We start from the raw sequence: 16,659 nt of genomic DNA, 5'->3' as shown, positions 1-16,659 counted from the left end.
TTGAAACGTCATTTAATAATTAGGTCTATTCGCATTTGCATTGACATGAGCATTTGTCATTCACCATTTATCATTTATAATTTATAATTTAACTTATAATGTACCTTGCTGAGGAAATAGGGTGTTGTAGTTAATAAATTCTATGGTTATATATTATTGAATTCATTTCTTGTATTTCGTATCCTATTTAGTATATTCCATTTTGTTTTACATTATATTATGTGATTACATTATTTATATTATGTTGGTTACTGCCTTCATTTTGTACTTTATGACTTATGACTGAATAACTATTGCCTTACTTAGCTCATTTAGTATCTTTAATTGACTACTTCATTGTTTAGTTGTTCATTCTTTTATTCTACTCTGTCAATGTTCATTTATTCTGAAATGAATTGAATTAAAGTAATTGTTATGACTTAGTTTATTTATTTAACTCATGATGGTACAAAGTTCTGTAGTTCTGTAGATTGTATTAATATATTTATGATTTATTTCCATATGGTTATTCTTTATTCTATATTCTATAATTTAATATACTTATACTTATATATATTAATTTATCTGTGCCACATTATCACTGTTATTGCTATTTACTTATTTCATTATCGCTTCTTGATTTGGTTTTGATTGGTTGATTGGTTTTGATTTGCCTGTGCATTCTTGATATTCATTGGACATTTTGATGTTCTTGATATTCTTTAATTCAATTTATCCATGATGTCTCTCTCTGGTCATAATGTTGCTCTTCCATGACGATGGGCTGTTTCTGTAAATGCAATTAATTTAATATTCATGTCACAAGTATGGGTTATTTCTGTTGTTTATAGTATGTTGCAACTACCTTACCTTGTTTCCTTTCTTTCTCCTTTTCTTTTCCTTTTCAGTTGCAATTCAGCTCTCTTATTTGTTATTTTGTTTAACTAGTCCTTGCATGCTGGTTTTGATACTGCTTTGACACATTGGGGTTGTGATTCTGTAAATAATTGTCTTTGTCATGCGTTATCACATCACTGATTTTACTTTTAATGGTTTTCTACTTTACCTTACTTGTACTTGCTGGTATTCTGCTGTTTCTCTCTTCCTTCCTTGATCCATTCATCCATTCATCCACTCTGATCAGCTGAAGTTGGTGATTTGATTTGACTTGATTTATCTTTATCTTACTTTATCTTAATTTATTTTAATTTATCTTAATTTTGTTATTTTTCTGTGATGCTGAATGGTTTTGTCTATTCAAGTGCTTTGAAGGTGCATGGTTTCTGTTTAATTCACCATTTTAAATGTTAGTTTTTAATACTCTACTTGTTGAGTTATTTATTTATCTCTACGCTATACAGTAGCACAGCGTTAATTGAACTACGCAGTCTACATTTGATTTGATTTATTTGCTATTTACCCACTTTTTTGAAATGTCATGCAATAATCGGTTCTATTTGCATTTGCATTGACATGACCATTTATCATTCACCAAATACCGCTCACAATTTAACTTATAATTTACTTGTGTAAAGGAATAGAGTATTTCATTAATAATCTTCACAGTTATATTTTAGTGAGCCCACTTCTTGAATTTTGTATTCTATTCATTATATTTCATTTGTTTTATGTTATATGACGTCACATTGCATTGTATCACACTGCGTTGCTTTATTATTTATGGTGGTCACGGCTTTCACTTTATCCTTAACGCTTTCCTATTTACTACATTATTTAATTTCTTGAATTAATAACTTCACTGATCAGTGGTTCATTCATTCATGCTTCATTCTCTCATTTGTTCTTCTTCTGAATTAAATTGAATTGAAGCTATTGTTATGATTTAGTCTAATTGTATGTTCATGGTGGTACAAAGTTTTGTAGATTATATTAACATATTTATGGTTTACTTTTATGCGGTTATTCTATATTTAATATACTTATATTTTATATTTTAATTTATTTGTGTCACTCTATCACTGTCTATCACTATTTTATTTATTTCACTGTCGCTTTCTTGATTTGACGCCTGTTAGATATTCTTGGATATTTTGATTCTTCTTTGTTATTCTTTAATTCAATTAATTCATGATGTCCCTGTCTGGTATTGGTATTGTGTAGTTCTTTCATAACAGGGGGAAAGTGTGCTTTTCTGTGGGAATTAATATGCAGGTTATTAAGTTGTGCTATTCCTGTTTATTTTATGGTGCGTTATTACAATTATTATCTTACCTTGCCTGTTTCCTTTTCTGAGTTGACTATCAGGCTTCTTTAATTGGTAATCTTGTTCTTGTTCGTTTTTCTTAATGAGTCTTCTTACACTGTTCTGGTTTCTTGCTTACATTCCTTGTCTGACACATTAGGGTTAGGGCTAGGGTTATATTTCTGTAAATTCTGTCACCCGACATCTTTGAAAATGTCTATTCTATGGTTTATGTTATCTATGGTTATCCATGGTTATACTATCTATGGTTATATTATTTTGAAATTTTGAAATTTTGAAATTCACTCCACTGTATCTTACTTTATTTTATCCTCTTATTCTGTTTTATATCACATATATTGTGCTGATTATTTTGCTTACACATTATACCTTATACCTTATACTATACTTTACAGATTGCACTTTACATTCCACATTTTCTCTTTTTCTTAATTTCTTAATTTGTAATTTATAATTTCATAATCTCTTCAATTGATGGCTCGTATTTAATATTGTTAATTGCTTATTTATTTATTTATTCATTTTACTTGATTGATCAAGGCCAGTAGATTGATTATTGTTTTTTCTTTTATGATGAATGGTTTTTCTGTGCAAGTGTCTATTTAATTTATCTACAATTGACGGATAATGGTTTGACTGTTAAATATCAGGCTTACTTGTTCGATTATACAATGATGTGGTGCTTAATTAGATACGTGCTTTATATTTGATTTGATTTTGATTTTGATTTTGTTGTTTTATTTATTTATTCTTGATACCTCATATGGCGATCAGTTTCTACTTTATATTTCTAGTTTCTATTTTAACTACGCAGTTAATGTTTGATTTGTTTATCGCTTTAGTTATTTATCTTAATACTTCATTCAATAATCGGTCCTTCTTACATTTGCACTGATATGATCATTTATCATTTATTATTTACAATTTGACTTATGGTCTGCTTTGACGGGGAAGTGGGTAATTGGTGTGATAATCTTTACGGTTTATGGTATACGTTCAGTTCAATTTCGGTATTTTGTATTCTATTATATTACATTACATTTCATATTCCTTACATTATATCTCTATTCTTTACATTATATCTCTTTTGCCTTATATTAATTTTTCTTCACACTACATTACACTGCATTGCATTACATTGCATTGCACTGCTTTACATCACGTTATATTACATTATACTGTTTTGCGTCATATTACATTATTTTACATTGTGTTGTTGGATTACGGCCTTCAATTTATAATTTATGTCTTATTATTTACCTCACTCTTCTTTAATATCTTTAATTAACTACTTTACTGTTTTGTCGCTCATTCTTCCATTCTCTTATTCGTTCTTCATTCTGAATTAAATTGAATTGAAGTTATTGTTATTGTTATGATTTAGTTTTAATTATAGGTTCATGGTGGTACAAAGTTTGTAGATTATATTAACATATTTATGTTTACTTTTATGCGGTTATTCTATATTTAATACATTTAATACATATATATTTTATATTTTAATTTAACTGTGTCACGTTATCACTGACTACCACTATTTTATTTCATTTCCTGTCGCCTTCTTGATTTGTCGCCTGTTATATATCCTTGGATATTTTGATTCTTCTTCGATATTCTTTAATTCAATTGATTCATGATGTCTCTCCCTGGCATTGGTATTGCGTAGCCCTTTCACAAAAGGGTGACAGTGCCTTTCTGTAGGAATTAATGTGCATGTTATTCAGTTGTGCTTTTCATGTTTTGTGCGTTGCCACAATCTTTATTTACCTTGCTTGTTTCCTGTCCCTGAGTTGGCAATCAGGGTTCCTTAATTGGTAATTTGTTCTTCTTATCCCTAACGAGTCTTCTTACACTGTTCTTGCTTCCTGTTGACATCCTTGTTTTGACACATTAGGGGTTAGGGTTAAGGTTATATCTCTGTAAATTCTGTCACCTGACATCTTTGAAGGTGGCTGTTCTATGGTTTATATTATCTATGGTTATATTATTTCGAAATTAACTTCACTGTAACTTCACCGTATCTTATTCTTTATTTTGTTTATATTACGGTTTATAATACAGTATTTGTGCTGGTTATTCTGCTTACGCATTTCACTTTACAGTTTGCACCCTACATTTTTCTCTATTTTCTTGATTTCTTTTGATTCAATTTATTTTATTTTATTTTATTTTATTTAATCCTTAAATTAGTATTAGTTAATACTATTTAGTTGTGTGCTTGTTGGTTGTATGAGATTTACTTGATTACATGCGTTGTTACATGCGTGTTTGGTTTGATTTTATTTTATTTTTATTCTGATTTATTTTGATTCTGATTTTCATCTTGATTTATTTATTTGGTTAAGTGTCTTATGTTTGTTTGTTTGTTTATTCTGGTTTATTTATTTATTCGGCCTTTCCTCCCTTGACGGCTGTTTTTCTTATTTTCGGTATTTTGCGCAATTTGTTTTTTCTGCGTCGCGATAGTGTGCTGGCGCAGTGCGTTCGGCACTCCGCGCAATCTGCGCGTTTTATACGGGTTATCTATTTATTTATAATTGTTAATCTAGCTTTGTGGCTGGTCCACTTTCTTTTATAGTTTGTATCCATATTTATTCGCTATATCTTCTTATGAATGAACGGGACAGGCGTTTGGGTGGGTGTAGAGCTGGAGTTGAGATTTAAAACTTCAAGATGACGGATCGTATAATATAATCTATGGCTCGTCGCCATACTGGTTCGCCGTTTCGCCGCTTTGCCGTGAGTCGCTGCCTGTCGACTTCGACTCGACCCGATTCGGATATCTGGGTCTCTTATCTTGTGCATCTTACACTCGTTGGTCATATTTGTAGGCTTTGTGTGCTCCGTTTCGTGCATGCTTATGATGCCCAGAAGATAGAGAGTATTGTGTAGTTTTCTCACTCTCAAGTTAAGTTATTGTTGGGTTCAATCGCAGTTGCTAACGGGTAATTGATCTGATTCAAGTGCTAAGCTGTTTATTATTTATTTTATTTTGTTGTTGTTTTGCTTATATTCAGATTACTGTAGCTGCTGATCTTGCTAATCCTATTGAGTGTAACCTGTGCGATCTTTGTCGCATTGTGATGCTAGGCGGCTGTATTGCTATTGATGACCATTAACGGTGATGTCTTTTGTTCTTAATCTAATTTAATTAGTTGATTCATACTCTAAGTAGATTCATACTTGCATACGCATTATTAGCCAGTCTATTTGCAGCCCTTTCAATGTAGTGTCCGGTTTGTCAATCTTCTGTTAACTTGGAATTGTCTAGTGTCGATTACAGCGAATTGAGATAGCTAATGATTGATGTTTTGATCCTAATTGCTTTAGCGAATAATTGAAATTGAAATCGTAGTCCTTCTTTCTTTCCTGCATGTGTGACTGATTGGTTGGGTACGGTACCTAATAGTTAATTGACCCAATTCTTACTCAATGCAACATAGGTTCGCATGGTCCTAATTAATAATTACATTACGTTACGTTATTGGTATGATTGGGGGCTGTATCTTATTGTTCCCTTCAAGCTCTCATTGATCTTAACTATTTCTATAAAGCACTCTAGTTATTTGTATTTCCTGTTACAGTGCCCCTGACGATGGCTTAACTTTACTCTCACTTCTGTCTTGTCTTATTTTAATGCAGGTTTAGTCTGATTTCAACTGTAATCATGACCCCGGTCTCCTCACGGTTGGGAACAGGCTGTTTGATGGCAGCGGAGGGCTCGCTGGCTGGTTTCTTGGTGTCACTCATGCAACTCAGCTCAACTACGTACTGCGTTCTATGTTCACCACTATTCACGGTTTACTACTATTTGTTATTTGCATGCACTCGTCACCTTACCTCATTCTTTTATTCCTTCACTCGTTGCCTTATTATTGAATTCTATTAACAACTGGTGTTGTTCTAATGATGCGTGATCCGTTAATATCATGGGGTGTATAATGTTGCTGCTCATTTCAGAATTTGCAGGTTATGCAGTTATGCAGAGTTGCATTTATGCACAGTAGTGCAACATTCATTCACTTTCTTATTCAATTCATCTTCTTATTCTATGCACTTTCTTATTCTATTTATTATGCACCAAGTTGCTTCGAAGGGGTGGTAATTTGGAGCCTGTGGTTTGTGGTTATTATGTAACATACATTTCAATTTGAGTTGGTTGAATAGTGTTGCACCCAGTGATAAATAACATCTTCTGTGCTCATCATATAGTATTGCTTTGATTGCTCTAATTGATCTAATTCTGGCCTTGCTTCTACTTATTTATGCTAGGGTTTTTATGGATTTTCTATAGATTCCTTAGTCGAATAAATGGCTCCATGATAGTGACAATGCGGACTGGGTTTGTTACACATTAATGTTTAATTTGATTGATTCGATTACTGAGTCTTCCTTTTATGGGACACTGCATTATGGTGTGTGTGTTATAGACAATATCAGTGAGCATTATTTGAGGAAGCGTGCCTTAGCGTGCTTATTTGTTTGTTTTGTTATTTATTATATTATTTTATTAATCTCAGGTAATTCAGTCAATTGGTTAATAATTATATCCCCTAAATGAGTTAGCGGAATGGGCAAATGTAGGGTGGGTGTAGATTTGGAGTTTGAGTTTGAGTTTGAGATTTAAACTCCAAGATGGCGGACTATATAATCTATGGCTCGTTGCCATGCTGGTTCGCCGTTTCGCCGCTCTGCCGTGAGTCGCCGCTTGTCGACTTCAACTATACAACTTGGATATTGGGGTTTCCTATCTTTGCATTCGGTGGTTATGTGTGTTGGTATACTCCGTATCGTGTACGTTTACGATGCTCGACGATGAGGTGGAAAGTATTGTGTAGCTTCACGGTTCATTCCCGGTTAATTTGTTTGGTCCAATTGCAATTGCTATTTATTGATTGATTTAATCCTCGTGTTAAATGTGTTAAACTGTTTATTTTATTTCATTTATTTATTTATTTATTTATCTCCAGATTACTGTTCTTACTGTTCCTGCTAATCCCATCGGAGCGTGTAACCTGTGCGATTTCTGTCGCATCGTGATGTTAAACGGCTGTATTTATTGATGGCCATTAACGGTGATGTCTTATTAATTGATTAATTAACTGATTTTGTACTCTAAGTAGATTCATACCTGTATTATACTTATCACTTATATTATACTTATCATTAGCCAGTTTACCTGCAAGCTTTTCAACGTAGTGTCTGGTTTGTTAATCCTCTGTTAATCCAGGGTGGTTCAGGGTTGATTACGGTAAATTGAGTTAATCAATGATCTGATCTTGATTGTTATTGCTCTGGCAAATAATTTAAGCCGTAACCTTTCTTTTCTTTCTTTCTTTCATTTATGCCTTGAGTGGGTGCGGTATCTAATAGTTAGTTGATCCAGTTCTTATTCAATGCAACGGAGGCTTGTACTGTTCTAATTAATTAACTACGTTACGGGTATGATTGGTTGATGTACCTCAATGCTTCTTCCTTCAAGGTTTCTTTGACTTTGACTACTTCATAAAGTACCTTATCTGTCTTTCTATTATTGTGCCCTGATGATAAATTAACTGTACCTTCACTCTTGTCTTACTTTAGCGTAGGTTTAGTCTGATTTCAATCGTAATCATGGTCCCGGTCTTCTCATGACTGGGAATAATCTTGGATTGCAATGGGTAGCTCGCTTGTAGCTAGTTTCTTGATGCCACTTACTCGGCTCGGTTCAGTCACGTTTACCACTATGCGCTATTTATTTCCGTTTATTGTATTATTCTATGCACTCGCCACTTTATCTCACTTATTCTCCCATTCTCCTATTCGTTACCTATATCTATATTATTGAACTCTATTGACATCTTTACATTTACATACTACTTGCTTCTTATTTGGGGTCGTACCAATGATAATATCGAGGTTGTATAATGTTACTGCTCATTTCAGAATTCGCTAAATTCGCAAGGCTGCATTTATGCGTAGTAGTGCAACATCCATTGATTCTCTTATTCTATTTATGCATTGGATTGTCTCGAGGGATAATAATTTGGAATTTATGTTTTATGTTTTATGTTTTATGTTCATATTTTACGGTCATCATGTAACATACATCTGAATATGAACTAACTGATTAGATAGTGTTACACTTAGTGTTAAGCAACATTTTCTATGACGTTTTCTATGTTCATCTATTACTCCAATCTTGGCCTCACTCTTGCTTATTTATTCTGGGGTTCCTATAGATCTCTTAGGTGACAAATGATGGTTTTGTGATGTTGATAATGTTAATTAAGCTGGTTAATTGCTCGGTTAATTGGATGAGACTTCCTTTCATGGGACACTGCATTGCGGTACATTGTGTGATGGGCAATATCAGTGGGCTTTATTTGAGCAAGGTGCGCTCTAGTGTGCCTTGTGTTGTTTTGTTTATCCTTTTATCTACCTTATCAATCTTATTAATTCTATTAATCTCATTTAATTTAGTTAATAATTATATTATATTATATCCTTAAATGAATAACGGAGCAAGCTGGTGTGGGGTGGGGGTAGATCTGGAGCTGGAGCTTGAGGGTTTAAAACTTTAAGATGATGGATTATATAATCTATGACTCACCGCCAGGCTGGTTCGCCGTTTCGCCGCCGGCCGTGAGTCGCTGCTTGCCAACTGCGACTTGGTTCAAGTACGATATTGGGGTTTCCTATCTTTGCGTTCGTTGGTTATGTGCGTTTGTATACTCCGTATCGTGTACGTTTGCGATGCTCGACGATGAGGTGGAAGTATTGTACAGTTTCTCGGTTCATTCCCGGTTAATTTGTTTGGTCCAACCGCAATTGTTATTAATTGACTTAATCCTCGTGTTAAATGTGTTAAACTGTTTGTTTATTTTATTTATTTATCTTCAGATTACTGTTCTTACTGTTTCTGCTAACCCCATCGGAGCGGGTAACCTGTGCGATTTCTGTCGCATCGCGATGCTAAACGGCTGTATCTATTGATGGCCATTAACGGGGATGTCTTCGTTAATTGATTAGCTAATTTCATACTCTAAGTAGATTTGTAGATTCATACTTGCATTATGCTTATCATTAGTCAGTACCTGCAGTCCTCTCATTGCAGTGGCTGGTTTTTATAATTTTTTGTTAATTCGGGGTTGCCCAGTGTCGATTATGTAGATTGAGATAACCTATGATTGTTGATTTGATCTTGGTTGCTCTGGCAAATAATCTAAGCCGTAACCTTTCTTTCTTACTTGCGTTCGCGCCTGATTGGGTGGGTACGGTATCTAATGGTTAATTGATCTAACTCTTACTCAATGCAACTGAGGTTTGCACGGTTCTAATTAATTACTTTACGTTATTGGTGTGATTTGGGTTATTGGTATGATCTGTGTCTCAATGTTTCCTTTAGGGGGTCGGGGTTCTCTGACTTCAACTACTATCATAAAGCACTTTATTTGTCTTTCTATTGCTGTGCCCCTGGCGATAAGTTAACTGTACTTACACTTCTATCTTATTTAACGCAGGATTGCTTTGATTTCAGTTGTGGTCATGATTCCGGTCTCCTCATGATTGGAAATAATCTTGATTGCAGAGAATGCCAAGGCGAACAACTAATGGACTCATGGTGGCAATGGTTGTGGTGGTGAATAATGCTAAGGAGTTTATGCTTGTAACGGTTCTTGGTTGGGCTTTCTTCTATGGGACATTGTATTGTGGCCTGGTATAGACAATATTGGTGCTGGGAGCCCGGTTGGAATCGGGCTGGGTTGGATTTCATTGGGCTGAATTAGGATGGTATGGACTGGTCTGGTTGGGATTGATGGAGTGTCCGGTTGTCCCATGAATCTTTATTATACGGGTAACCTGATATCCTGGTAACCTGCTACAATCTTGCGCATTAGGTCATTATATGGCTTATTAATGGCTACGGTAATATCTTGATTTTCTTTGGCTTGTTTTATTTCTTGCGAACATGATTATATTGATTACTCTGATTACTGAATTATTGAATTACTAAATTACAGGATTAAAGAATAATTATTATTATTATTATTGTTAATTATACGCGGCTTATCATATGATATCTCTATGTATTAATACCTTGGCTCGCTGTTAACTTGAGGTCGTTTAGTGGGAATGCAGCGAGCCGAGGGAAACAGCTATCAAGTATTTCGGACTTTAACTTAAGTGTTCCCGCCAGTTGTCTAGTGCGGCACTCCTTCTCTCTTGTTAAATCTTAGTCAAGTGCTGGGTTGCTAGGTTTTGTATTTATTTATTTAATTTAACTCAACTAATTACTTACTTGCGGTTGCAGAGTTCCGCGTGCCCTACTGATTATGTTATTGGGACGCTGTTATGCGTACTATCATCGATTGCGCCACTCTTTCTGATAGGCTATTCTAGCTATTAGAATAGTTATTTAACTGATTCCGATCTACTTATACCTTCCCTTGCCACAATACCTGCTAGTCTTGCTGCCTTGCTGCTTTATTGTTGCTTATTACGCTTTGATTCTACAGGTGCTGGGAGCCCGGTGGAAATTGAACGGGGTTTGATTGATCGGGCTGAATTGAGATGATCTGATTGGGATGGATCGTCCGGTTGCCCTGTGAATTTTATGATACGGGTATAACCTGGAAATCCGTTGCAATCTGCTGCAATTTTGTTACAAATTATTAATGATCACGGTAATATCTTGATTTTCTTTATATTATATATTATATTCTTATTTGAGCATGATTGTATTATACTGATTATTGAATTATTAAATTGCTGAATTATTTATTATTAACTACACGCGGCTTATAATACATGATATCTTTATATATATTGGTGCCTCGGCTCGCTGTTGGCCCTGAAGTCGTTCAGTGGGAACGCAGCGAACCGAGAGAACCAGAGACTAAATATTTCGGACCTTAACTTAAGTGTTTCTGCCAGTTGTCTAATGCGGCACTCTTCTCACTTAAATTGATTTAGTCAAGTGCTGGGTTGTTAGGTTTGTATTTTATTTATTATTTACTTTAGCTTGATCAATTATTTACTTAATACTGCAGGGTTTTGCGTGGTCTACTGATTATGTTATTGGGACGCTGTTACGCGTATCCTCGACTACGCCACTCTTTCTGATAAGCTATTCTAGCTGTTAGAATAGTTATTTAACTGCTGATATTCCGATCTTACTTACACCTTCCCTTGTCACAATACCTGCTAGTCATATCGTTTGCCTGCTGCTTTATTGTTGCTTATTACGCTTTGCTTCTACAGGTGCTGGGAGCCCGTGGAATTGAACGGGGTTAGATTTGATCGGGCTGAATTGTGATGATCTGGTTGAATTAATAGATCGTCCGGTTTGTCCTGTAATCTTTATGATACGGGTAACTGATAACCTGGTAATCTGCTGCAATCTGTTGCAATTTGGGGTGCAAAATTATATAATCACGGTAATATCTTGATTTTCTTTATATTATATGTTATATTCTTATTTGAGCATGATTATATTGATTATACTGATTATTGAATAAATTACTGAATTACTATTATTATTAATTATACGCGGCTTATAATATATGATATCTTTATATACTGATACCTCGGCTCGCTGTTGGCCTGAAGTCGTCGGTGGGAATGCAGTGAGCCGAGAGAATCAGTGACTAAATATTTCGGACCCTAACTTAAGCGCTATTGCCAGTTGTCTAATGCGGCACTCTTTCTCACTTATTAAATTAACTTAGTCGAGTGCTGGGTTGTTAGGTTTGGTATTATTTATTTATTATTTACTTTAGCTTGATCAATTATTTATTAATGCTGCAGGGTTTTTGCGCGGCCTGCTGATTATGTTATTGGGACGCTGTTATGCGTACTATCCTCGATTCGCCACTCTTTCTGATAAGCTATTTCTAGTTAGAATAGTTATTTAACTGCTGATATTCCGATCTACTTATACCTTCCCTTGCCACAATACCTGCTAGTCATATTGCTGTTGCTTTATTGTTGCTTATTATGCTTTGCTTCTACAGGTGCTGGGAGCCCGGTTGGAATTGAACGGGGTTAGATTTGATCGGGCTGAATTGAGATGATATGGTTGGAATTAATAGATCGTCCGGTTGTCCTGTGAATCTTTATGATACGGGTAACTGATAACCTGGTAATCTGTTGCAATCTGTTGCAATTTTGTTACAAATTATTAATAATCACGGTAATATCTTGATTTTCTTTATATTATATATTATATTTATTTGAGCATGACTGTATTATACTGATTATTGAATTATTAAATTGCTTAATTATATTATTATTAATTACACGCGGCTTATAATACATGATATCTTCATATATATTGGTGCCTCGGCTCGCTGTTGGCACTGAAGTCGTTCAGTGGGAACGCAGCGAGCCGAGAGAACCAGAGACAAATATTTCGGACTTAACTTATTGTTTCTGACAGTTGTCTAATGCGGCACTCTTTCTCACTTGAATTGATTTAGTCAAGTGCTGGGTTGTTAGGTTTGGTATTTATTTATTTCTTATTACTTTAGCTTGATCAATTATTTATTTATACTGTAGGGTTTTGCGCGGCCTACTGATTATGTTATTGGGACGCGTTACGCTATCCTCGATTACGCCACTCTTTTTGATAAGCTACTCTAGCTATTAGAAATAGTTATTTAACTGCTGATATTCCGATCTACTTATGCCTTCCCTTGTCACAATGACCTGCTAGTCATATTGTTACCTGCTGCTTTTATTGTTGCTTATTATGCTTTGCTTCTACAGGTGCTAGGATCCCGGTTGGAATTGCACGGGGTTAGATTTGATCGGGCTGAATTGAGTTGTGAACTGAGATGATCTGGTTGGAATTAATAGATCGTTCGGTGTCCTGTGAATCTTATGATACGGGTAACTGATAACCTGGTACTCTGTTGCAATCTGTTGCAATTTGGGTGCAAAATTATATATCACGGTAATACTTGATTTTCTTCTATAATTATATATTATATTCTTATTTTGAGCATGGTTATATTGATTATACTGATTATTGAATTAAATTACTGAATTACTATTATTATTAATTATACGCGGCTTGTAATACATGACATCTTTATATATTGGTACCTCGGCTCACTGGTGGCCCTGAAATTGTTCAGTGGGAATGCAGTGAACCGAGAGAATCAGCGACTAAATATTTCGGACCCTAACTTAAGCGTTATTGCCAGCTGTCTAATGCGGCACTCTTTCTCACTTATTAAATTAATTTAGTCGAGTGCTGGGTTGTTAGGTTTGGTATTTATTTATTTATTTATTATTTGCTTAGCTTGATCAATTTATTAATGCTGCAGGGTTTTGCGCGGCCTTCTGATTATGTTATTGGGACGCTGTTATGCGTACTATCCTCGTTTTAGCCGCTCTTTCTGATAAGCTATTCTAGCTATTAGAATAGTTATTTAACTGCTGATATTCCGATCTACTTATACCTTCCCTTGCCACAATACCTACTAGTCATATTGTTGCCTGTTGCTTTATTGTTGCTTATTATGCTTTGCTTCTACAGGTGTTGGGAACCCGGTTGGAATTGAACGGGGTTAGATTTGATCGGGCTGAATTGAGATGATCTGGTTGGAATTAATAGATCGTCCGGCTGTCCTGTGAATCTTTATGATACGGGTAACTGATAACCTGGTAATCTGTTGCAATTTGTTGCAATTTGGTTGCAAATTATATAATCACGGTAATATCTTGATTTTCTTTATATTATATATTATATTCTTATTTTGAGCATGATTATATTGATTATACTGATTAGTAATTATTAAATTATTGAATTACTATTATTATTAATTATACGCGGCTTATAATACATGACATCTTTTATATATTGGTACCTCGGCTCGCTGTGGGCCCTGAAGTCGACCAGTGGGAATGCAGCGAGCCGAGAGAATCTGCGACTAAATATTTCGGACCTTGACTTAAATATTTCTGCCAGTTGTCTAATGCGGCACTCTTTCTCACCTATTAAATTAATTTAGTCGGGTGCTGAGTCGCTAGGTTGGTGTTCATTTATTATTTGGTTTAGCTTGATCAATACTTACTTAATGCTGTAAGGTGCTGCGCGGCCTACGGATTATTGAGACGTTGTTACGCGTACTATTCTCGATTATGCCACTCTTATGATAAGCTATTCTAGCTATTAGAATAATCATTTAACTGCTGATGTTCCTATCTACTTATATCTTTCCTTACCACAGTACCTGCTAGGCGTATTGTTGCCTTGTTGCTTTGTTGCTTTGTTGTTGCTTATTAGGCTTGCTTCTACAGGTGCTGGACCGCGGTTGGAATTAAACAGGACTAGATTGATTGGGCTGAATTGGGCTGATCTGGTTGGAGACAGCGAATTCGTCCAGCTGTCCTGCGAATCTTATGACGAGGGTAGCTTGGTAACCTTGATCTGCTGCAATTAGTGCATTGTTGCATTATGCCATTAAATGGCTTATCTATAGTTACGGTAATATCCAGATTCTCTTCTATTATATATTTATATATTGGTTATGAACATTATTATATTGATTATATTGATTGCTGAATTATTAAATTACTAATTGCTGGATTACTAAATTATCATTAAATTATTAATTATACGTGGCTTACTATATGATATCTTTTATGCACCGGTACCTCGGCTCGCTGTTGACTTCGAGGTCATTCAGTGGGAATGCAGCGAGCCGAGAGGATTAGCGATTAATTTTTTCGGACCTTAATCTAAGTGTTCTTGCGGCACTCTTTCTTTCTTATTAAAATTTTACTCAAGCGATGGGTTTTGGGGCTTTGTATTTATCTATTACTTAACTTTGTCAATTATTTACTTAATGCCGCAGGGTCCTACGTGGGCTATTGACTGTATTATTGGGGCGCTGGTATGCGTATCATCTTCTATTACTCCTTTGATTCACTATTCTGGTTACCTAATAGCTACTTGCTGTCAGATTCACTTATACATTTCTCCTGCCATGATACTCGTTGTTGTTGTTTGTCACTTTATTGTTGCTTATTGATGCTTTGCTTCTGCAGGTGCTGGGAGCCTGATCGGAATTGAGCTGAGTTGGATCTGATTGGGCTAAATTGGGATGTATTGGGATGATTTGGCTGGAGTTGGCGGATTTGTCCGGTTGGCCCATGAACCTTTATGATGCGGGTAACCTGGTAACCTGCTAATCTGTTGCAATTGTTGCATTGTGCCATTATATGGCTTATTGATAGCTACGATGTCGCGTGCCGGGTTGGCATATTAAATGGTTGAAGGATTGCTAATTGGATTGGATCGGATTGGTTGTGCCATTATTTAGGGAGCCAACAGATTTAACCATTAATCTCGAGAATCCCTATGTACAAGGAATATGCTGCAGCGGGCATTGTATTGCCGGGCGACCTGTGTCGATAGTGACGGTGGTATTTTATGCTCATTATCTATATCCTATTGGTATTAATTATATTCTACTGATCTTATACTTAATTCATATTTTATCTATATTTAATCCATACCTGACAATAAGTAAGACTATACTAATGATGCATTATTATTATACTATATTATACACAGTACCTGTTGTAATATGTATGGTATCTTGGCTTGTTGTGCCGCGGGATTTGCCGCTGGCCGCAGCGAACCGAGGAACTTGATTAAATGATTGTATTAAGTTAAATTGCTTTGATCCGAATGTTTAATTGTCCATATCAATTTAGAGCTGCGCTCTCTCCCCGTTGTTTATACTACAGTTGCGTAATCGGAGGGTCTTACATTAGTCATCGATCATTAATTGCTACTCAATTTAATAGGGTCTTATGCAATCCTCAATGTTGCAGTACCGGGCTGATTTCCTATTATTAACAAGTTGTCCTAGCTATCTAAGTTAATTTAGCTGTTACCCCCCCCCCCCCCCCCCCCCCCCTCCCCCCCCTATCGCTTACTCATTTTGTGTTAACAATTATATTGGGACGGGGTTTTTAACATGATTGCAGTCGTGAGCTGGACTTCTCTGTGGCCGATTCAGGCTTTTCGGCCGCTGGAAGCATTGGTTGTGGGCGGGTATAGTTAGTTTTACCTTGGTCTCAATATTAATTCCGTGGTTTTAGTTCATTTATTTAGTTAATAATTGGCTAGCAATTGATCAGCACTAATGGGTCCTTCACTAGTGGCTGTTGCTCTCGGACTGTCAGGGATGTTTAATGATCTTAATATGGGTGACGCGGGTGGGTGGCTGGACTGGTCTGGGACTGACTGAGGATGGTCCGGGCGTTCCCCCTCTCTCATACGGTGTTAGCGGTGACGGGGCCGACGTGCCTTACTGCCGGTTCATTAATCATTAGAATCATTAATTGGACTGCATGGATGTGCCCTGTTTCTCCTTGGTTTTTCCGGCTGCCTGCTGCTGCTGAATTTCGTAATCTCAATGAGAGAATTTTTTGCATTGCCGACTCGGTCAGGCTGG

General features: G+C 35.8%; 3 long non-coding RNA genes across 3 annotated transcripts; 2 read left to right on the top strand and 1 right to left on the bottom strand.

Moving 5' to 3' along the window:
- Window positions 1–406: 406 nt before the first annotated feature.
- Window positions 407–2,323, bottom strand: LOC123988985. The gene is made up of 4 exons (XR_006830375.1): window positions 2,212–2,323; window positions 1,046–2,131; window positions 850–976; window positions 407–769 (listed from the first exon to the last, which is right to left on the bottom strand). It is a non-coding gene; the product is annotated as an uncharacterized LOC123988985 (long non-coding RNA).
- Window positions 2,324–10,794: 8,471 nt separating this feature from the next.
- LOC123988986 lies at window positions 10,795–12,975 on the top strand. The gene is made up of 3 exons (XR_006830378.1): window positions 10,795–10,869; window positions 12,199–12,377; window positions 12,953–12,975. It is a non-coding gene; the product is annotated as an uncharacterized LOC123988986 (long non-coding RNA).
- Window positions 12,976–13,183: 208 nt separating this feature from the next.
- LOC114881542 lies at window positions 13,184–15,657 on the top strand. The gene is made up of 3 exons (XR_006830376.1): window positions 13,184–13,904; window positions 14,492–14,678; window positions 15,242–15,657. It is a non-coding gene; the product is annotated as an uncharacterized LOC114881542 (long non-coding RNA).
- The last annotated feature ends 1,002 nt before the right edge of the window (window positions 15,658–16,659 follow it).

This window comes from Osmia bicornis, unplaced genomic scaffold (assembly GCF_907164935.1).
Source record: "Osmia bicornis bicornis unplaced genomic scaffold, iOsmBic2.1, whole genome shotgun sequence".
In the NCBI taxonomy this organism is placed as follows: Eukaryota; Metazoa; Arthropoda; class Insecta; order Hymenoptera; family Megachilidae; genus Osmia; species Osmia bicornis.
The sequence above is the reverse complement of the archived record's forward strand: the minus strand, read 5'-3'. Positions and strand labels throughout refer to the sequence as shown.